Here is an 8,550-nt window from a genome sequence, read left to right as displayed (position 1 = left end):
AAAAATAGAGAAGAATTAAAAAAGGTTCAGGGAAGAGTGACAAAAATGGTAAAGGGTATGGAACTCCTTTGTGAAGAGATGCTAAACAGGTTAGGGATCTTCAGCTTGGAGAAAAGATTACTGAGAGAGAGAGTATGACAGAAGTTTATAAAATAATGAGTAGGGTGAAACTGTTAAATAAGAAATGGTTGTTTCACATTTCAAACTAGAACAAAACAAGAGGATACACCATGAAAATGTTCAACAAATGGAGCACAAACTGTGAAGCTTGGTACCTTACTGATTGTAATGAAGTCTAGCCAATAAAACTGGAAGCCATTGTATCTTCAGTCCCTGGTTATTGCTTTGGTCACTCCCACTTCTTTTTGCGGGAATATGTTGGTCTTTGTTTCTTTAAATATTTTTTTCATGCAGTGTATATTAAGCCTGGGAACCTATTAGCAGAGGGTTTGGCCAAGACAGAGTGCAAAATGGTATTGGATAGGTTGGCTTGGGAAAGCCATTGCTGGAGCTGTCAGGTGCTTCTGACTTGGACATCTTAGTCTGACTCTGCATGGTTTTTCTTATATGTTGGGTTGGGTATATGGGGGACACGTTCTCTACTGCATAGTCACAGCTACTAATATATATAATGTAAAAAATTAATTAAGCATGTGAACTAAAAAAGTAGTTCCTCTCTCTTGGAATGCTCATAGATCTCATCTCGTTGGAAGTACTGAAAGATTCAAACTTTCCCTCATTCAAAGGATGAAAAACTGTCCAGAAAATTACCCGATCTTTTCTTTTTAAGTTGACAGAATTGCCACTTACTTTAAGGAGTCCAGGCCCCGTCCAATCATTTTGAAAAACTTTAAAAACAATCCTCTTTGCTAACCATTTTGGAATTCATTCCTATTCGTTTTCTCTGACCTGTGATCCCCCTTTTTCTTTCTCTTATTTTCCATGCATTTTTAATTATTCTTAACTGAGTCGAGCTCGTTTTTTGGTGTTGACCCAGTCTAGAAACCCAAGTTTTAGTTTAGTTTTAGTTTTGCAATGTGACTTGTTGCTTATAGCAAGAGTTTTGAACACTGTCCTGGCAGCCAACCTCTTCTGTCTGCTTGTAGGATAGCCACATTGAATGCAGTGGCGTACTACAGGGGGCGAGGGGGGCGGTCCGCCAAGGGCACCCTATTGGTGGGGACGCCGGCACCCCTCCTCCTCTCCATCCACCTTCTCCACGCGCGCATAGCGTGAGTTAGAGGCGCCCTTCCCCCGCCCTCTCCCCAATCCCCCCTGCCATGCGTGTGACCCCACTTCCCTTCCCCTGTACCTCTAGTTGTTCTTCACTGCGAGTAACAACTTTAACATGTTCCTCATGACCACATCAACTCTCCCGCTGTTGTCACTTCTGGGTGCCAAATACAGGAAGTGACATCAGAGGGAGAGTTGCTGGGGTCGCAAGGAACACGTTGAACCTGCTACTCACGGTGGTGGACATCTAGAGGTGAAAGGGGAGGGGCACTGTTTCAGGGATGATTTTATGCAATAGGGTCTTGCAATAGATCATACGTGATAATGGAGTTAGTACATGCTAACTGTAAGGAAGAACCCAACATCATTCCTTCACTGCTTGATAGACACTTTCTGGAAAATCTGTGTGTCTTTTTAGCACTCAGAGCCTTGTGCTACTTCAGAAATAACTCAGTCAGAACCTTTTCACATGTTCTTCATACAATCAATCTTACAACAGTGTTATAGAACAAATACGTATCGAGATCTATGAGGTTGCAAGATCCTGATTGCACCTCACTGAACTCAGAGGAAAGGCATATACGGGAAGAAGGTTAGAAGCAACTACAAATATGATCATGTGTCTAGGTCATGTTTAAATTTTATTTTTAAAACCTTTTGACTTTCTTTCAGAGTTGAATTGACTCTTCACGGAGCCTCATGAGGACCTGAATTATAGAGCAACATCATTGTCCGAAGGGGAAAACATCCAACCAGGAGGAACACCAGAAATTCCACCGACATCCTTTCTCTAGCTATTTTTCCATCAGTATTTGAAGGTAAATAAACAAGAGTAAAGGACATATATAAATCTTGGGTGATGTAAATATAATCTGCATGTTTTAAGTATGCCAAGTTTCTGAATTTCAATTGTAAAGCGGCAAAATGGGCAAAGCTTTGTGAGCTTCAACTTGGCCACAGATTGTTGAGAGTAAATCCTCTCATGGAAGGTTTTGCTAATCTGAATAAATTCAATTTCAAAATCCTTCCTTGATCTAAGCTTGCTTAAGCTCTCACCAAGGTCTAAGGACCCTTGGGGTCAATTCCAAGAACAAAAAGATAAGAAAAATGTGCCCCCTCTCATATCTTTTAGCAATGCACTGTAAGCTCCTAACTCACTGCAAAACATCCCTTGGTTTAATGAAGGTAACAGTAGCCTTTTGATACTTTTTAAGGTGGAAGTTTAGCAGTTCTCACCCAAGACTGATACCAAAAAAAGGTTTATCCTCTGCTAGGATGGAATTCTGGCAATTGAAATGAGAGGCCCTGCAAGTTTGATAGAAGTATTCTCAGTACAAAAAATATATATATAATATGATACATTCCTGGTTCGTCTTCTCTCTCTTTGATGCTTTATGGACTTTATAAACTGCCTTTTCTTTATAAACCGCAAATAAGATGCTTTCTTGAAATGAGTCAGTCTTTCTGTCTGTATATGGGAAAGGGAATAGGGAACTTGTATACTGCCTTTTTGTGGGTTTGGCATTCAAAGCTGACATTCAAGCGGTGGGCACTGGAGGATTAAGTGACTTGCCCAGGGTCACAAGGAGCAGCACCGGGATTTGATCTCACAACCTCTGGCTGCAGAGACAGCAGCTCAACCAGTGAGCCACACCTTAAATCTGTCTTAGTATGGCAGCTCTTATGTTCCTATGTGAACCTAGGACAATGAAGCCATTGTGACATCACTGCTGAGGTTGGCTCTTAGGCATTGGTGGAATGAGGCATTATGACATCACAGTACCAGCTCTGGAATGTTGCTACTCTTTGGGTTTCTGCCAGGTACTTGGGACCTGGGTTGGCCACAGGGTACTGGGCTTGACGAAAGGGAAAGGGAATGGGGACTTGTATACCGCCTTTTTGTCGCTCTGGCATTTCAAAGCTGATATTCAAAGTGGTGGGCGGGATCACAAGGAGCAGCACCGGGTGCAGAGGCAGCAGCTATACCAGTGAGCCACACCTTCCCCTACATATAAGTCTTCCTAGAATCTGATTTACTTTATTTATTTGGGGGTCCAATATTCAGCCTGTGATGGTAAACAGCTATGAAGCCACTTCCAGCTGCAGGCTGAACTAACTCCCAGATAGTCATTGCTGGGGCATGTGTGGCTCCCAGTATTAGAATATCTGGGTGTGATTGCCGACAATAGCTGGTATGCGTTCAACACCCCCCCCCCCAAAAAAAAAAAAACAAAACATACAAAAAAAACTTCCACCCTCCTTTTGTTCTGACCTTTTTATCTTTCTTTCATTATTGAAGTTACTCCCAACTCTCCTCGCGTGTAAGTTTGTAATCTTTTCTGCTTCAATGTATTTTAAATAGGATGGACCCCTTTTTTTATCTGTAAATCACTTTGAAATTATGATACTGCGATTGAATCAAAATTTTAATAAAACTTGAAAACTATTCAGACAGGTACCCGGTTAACTTGCCACAGAAAATTAAGACTGCTGTTTTGCTGTCCTAAATTTATGTGATCATTTATTTTTAAAATGTATATACTGCCTAAAAATCTAGGCTGATTACTAGACTGATAATCTAGAGAAAGCAGGGGCATAGTTATGGGCAGGCCTAGGTGGGCCTGGGCCCACCCAGTTTAAGCTGAAGCCCATCCAGCAGCAGTGCACCTTGATGGCACTGGCTCCTGTAGCTGTGCCTCATTCTCTTCAACAGGTCAGTGGAGCGGTAGCAATTCTCACTCACTGCCAGCTCAACCAGTGGGTTGAGAGGGGAGATATGATAGAGAGGGGAGATATGATAGAGGCCTCACCTCTACCACAATTTCCTGTTTTCCTACATGGCAGAGGGGAGGCTTCTGGGTTAGCAGTAGACAGTTAGCAGCTAGGGACCCATTAAAATAAGAGGAGAGTAGAGTGGGATGAGGGAGGGAAGGAGAGATGTGGTGTGGGAGGGGAAGAGGGAGAATGGCTACAGATGGGGTGGAGGAGACTGGGGAGGAAGGAAGAGATTTTGCATGGACAGGGGAGGCGTGAGGGGGAGAGAGAGAGACATACTGGATATGATGGTGGAGGGGAGGAAGAGAGAGATGCTGCTGGGGGGAGTGGAAGGAGAGCTATTGGAGCTAGGGCACAAGAAAGGGAGGGAGGGAGAGAGAGAGATGATGAGTAATGGGAGAGAGGGAGAGATGTTAGACATGGGGGTGGATAAGATGGAGGGAGAAATAGACAGGTGGTGGAGAGGGAATATTTTGGATCCAGAAGCCAAAGGGAGTGATGGAAAGATGCCAGACAATGGGAATGAGGGAAGAGAGGAAGAATGCTGGATCATTAAGGAGAAGGCAGGAGAGAAGAGAGAAGGGGCAGGGAGATGCTACAAGGATAGGGAGGGGAAAAAGAGGGAGCAGATGCTGGGCTAGAAGGGTAGAGGGAGGAAGTCCCGGGAATGATGGAATTATGTGGAAGAGGCCAGAAAGGGGAGGGTAGAAATATTACTCCTGTTGGTTCAAAATTCTGCGCACAAAATTTGCAAATTCTGTAAGTTTATCTGACATTTAAACAATATTATGCTAATTATTATCTAGAATTTTAGTACAATTCAGTATTTTCATTAAATTATACTAGAGCAGGGGTAGGCAATTCTGGTCTTCGGGAGCCACAGGTTTTCAGGATCTCCACAATAAATATGCATGAGATAGATTTGCATCTTAAGGAGGCAGTGCGTGTAAATCCATCTCATACATATTCAATGTGGCTATCCTGAAAACCTGACCTGCCTGTGGCTCTCGAGGACCGGAATTGCCTACCCCTATACTAGGGAAAACAAAAAGCCTTCAATTTTTTTCTCACTTTGTGACTTTCTTCTAGTAGAAGGTATCAAACTGTACAGTGAAAATCTTTCTCTGCATCTCTGGAGTTGTACCACAGAAAAGTGGTAAATCAAATCCATGACCCGTTATAGAAAAAGCAGATACTCGTGTAGGTAGATATACAGGAGTGTGTGTGTGTAAGTGTGAGCTGGCATCAGGGTGTGTGCCTGAGTATTAGTAATACACGTGCATTCCAATGTTACACATGTAAATGTATGCTCCGCCAAGTGCATGTCCACCTGTGAAGATATGTGCATATTTACAGAATAGCTCATGGATGTATATCCAGAACGTGCATAATTATTATGCAAAGATTTGCACCTACTTTTTTGAATTAAACCCATGGGCAAGCTACCACAACTGAGCACAAGAAAGTGGCATGCAGTAAAAGTTTTACTGTGCGCCAGGAAAACAAAACCGAAGGCAGTGAAAGCATGTGCCTTTCAACTGTCCAGTACACATTCTTTGAACTCGAGTCAGTCACTGTGGGTGGAGTTTATGCCTAGCATAGAGCGGATAAATTCCACTCATTGCCTTGCAATACCTTTTTTTTAAAAAAAATTTTAATCTTTGAAAAGGCAGGCTGCTGGTTAACCGAGAGTCCCCTTATTTGATTGACAGTACCTGTCAGAGGCAATGAACTCCACTCCAACACTGCCTTTGTGCTCCTGTGTAAAGTTGTTCAACTGTGACCCCTTCCATCTGTTCCAGCTAATCTGAAAGTCATTCCCCATTCATTCCTAACACAGCAACACTTTCCTCTTAACACACATAGGCAAAGCTGTCAGGCTGTAGGCAACGTCCTTTGATTTTTGTATAAAATCTCACTTCCAACCTTGGGGTAACATTTATCTATAAGCAATGTATTTAGAAAGGAAACCATTGACAGTTTCTGAATCTTAGTGTTTAGTTCAGTTCTTGGGCCTTCTTTTTAACATTTTCATAAGCGATATTGCTGAAGGGCTGACAGGTAAGAATTGCCTCTTTGTAGATGATACCAAAATCTGCAATAGAGTAGACACCCCTGATGGTGTGAATAACATGAGGAAGGACCCAGCAAAGCTTAAAGAATAGTTTGAGATTGGCATCTAAGTTTTAATACTAAGAAATGTAAGGTCATGCATTTGAGCTGCAAAATCCTGAGGGAATGGTACATTTTAGGGGTGGATAACTTTTGTGCATGAGAGGGGAGCAGGACTTGGGAGTGACAGTATGTCATAATCTTAAGGTGGACACACAGGTCAAAAAAGTGACAGCACAAGCTACAAGAATGCACAGGGAGAGGTATATCCAGTAGGAAAAAGAAGGTATTAATGCCCCTCTATAAGACTCTGAGTACAATTCTGGAGACCGCACCTTCAAAAAGATATAAAAAGGATGGAGTCAGTCCAGAGGAAGGCTACTTAAATGGTGTGTGGGAACAGACTTAAAGATCTCAATGTGTATACTTTGGAGGAAAGGCGGGAGAGGGGAGATATGATAGAGACATTTACCGTAAATATCTACATGGCATAAATGCGCATGAGTTGAGTCTCTTGCATTCGAAAGGAAGCTCTGGAATGAGAGGACATAGGATGAAGTTACGAGGTGATAGACTCAGGAATAATCTAAGGAAATACTTTTTTTTATAGAAAGGGTGGTAGATGCATGGAATAGCCTCCCAGTAGAGGTGGTGGAGACAGATTGTTTCTGTCTGAATTCAAGAAAGCGTGGGATAGGCAACTGAGATCTCTTACAGAGAAGAAGAGATGATAGTTACTGTGGATGGGCAGACTGGATGGGCCATTTGGCTTTTATCTGCCATCATATTTTGTCCTTTTCTTTTTGTTTTTAATTCTTTATTCATTTTAAAGCCAAAAATAAGTGCAACATACTTTACAAACATTTTATACTTTAACAGCACTTAAAATCAGTCAAAATTATATTCTATGACAAATACACATATCTCCCCACCCCCCCCCCCCCCCGTCTACATATACAAAAATTGCAAAAGTATCCGAGAATCTCGGAGAGAGCGAGAGCCAGCAGGCCTTGAGCATGTGCAGATGCTCAAGGACCAGGCAACAGGAAGGATCTTCGTTCACCGGCACGTCCTGGGGCTGCATGCCGGTGCCAGATGGGGTAAGGCTTCTGTTCAGGCTAGCAGGGGATGCCGTTTCGCGTGGGGGGGAGAGCAATGCCGGTTCTCGGGGGTGGGGTAGAGCAACGACGCTGGCCTTGGGGGGGGGGAATGAATCAAGAGAGTTTCCCTTACTTCCTATGGGGAAACTCGCTTTGATATACGAGTAATTTGGTTTATGAGCATGCTTCTGGAACATATTATGCTCGTAAACCAAGGTTCCACTGTATTTAAATGTAGTAAATATGTAAATGGATTTTAGTTAATGAGCACACATCAGACAGCAACTGACTTACAGCAGAGCAGAGTTATATTGTATGTGATTCTGTCTGTGTTTGTACTTTACTGTGACAGTATAAATAAATACAAATAATCTTTTCCAAAAACTTCAGGATATGAGTGTGACTGAGTCTGAGCCCCTCAAAAGCTTTGGTTAGCTTCTGAGATATGTGTGAAAAGTTTTTGTATGATATATGCTTGAAGTTGTGTTGCATGAATACAAATCCTTTGTCAGATTCAACTATTTGGGAAACAGAGACAAGATCAACAATGCCTTTCTCTCTCTTTAGCGCCCCCATGTATCCAAGAACTAATTTTATTATATGGGTAAGTGTGTTAGTCATAGGCACATAAAAGAAAAACTCATATTTTCCTAAAAATGAAAAAAATATCTAGAGAACAAATCTGAAGAAGTACCAAAGGAAGACATGTCCTCTTAGAAGAGGATGTGTGATAACCTTATCTAGACAGCAGCAATATGGCCTCTGGCAAGAAACCAAACTATGGTCTGAATAGATAAGCAGGGTGGATAAAAAATGAATGATTTAAGGATTACTTTTTTAATTATGTAGCATGAGGCTGTATATTCATGCAAAATTTAAATTTATTTTAAGTCTTGATGGGTGGAGTAATGTCTACAATGATCCTATTGTATGAGCTTTTCAATTCATACTTCATGAAATGTACATATAGCAGAATACTTACAGGAAGTAGCAGCAAAAGCTATATTAAAATGTGCACAAAAATTCATATGTCTAGTACCGTTTAGTCTCAGACAATGCTGCAAATGCATCCAAAACCAGAAGAAATTTAGAAGAGTATGAAGAGAATACCAAGTTAATAACATATGGCTGCAGTGTTCATTTGCTGCACCTTCTAGCCAAAGATTTCAGTGTCTTAGAAATAAAGACTAATGTCATTTGAAATTGCTGAATACTTCTGTAACAATCATTTTGCAACAGCAGCTCTGAAAAGAATTCCACAAGATGTTAGATGCAACTCTGTAGAGGACTGCTTTGAGCAGTACGTATATCAAAAAGTGGCCCATTCTGT

Source organism: Geotrypetes seraphini, chromosome 19 (assembly GCF_902459505.1).
Source record: "Geotrypetes seraphini chromosome 19, aGeoSer1.1, whole genome shotgun sequence".
Taxonomy (NCBI): Eukaryota; Metazoa; Chordata; class Amphibia; order Gymnophiona; family Dermophiidae; genus Geotrypetes; species Geotrypetes seraphini.
Note: the sequence above shows the minus strand (reverse complement) of the source record.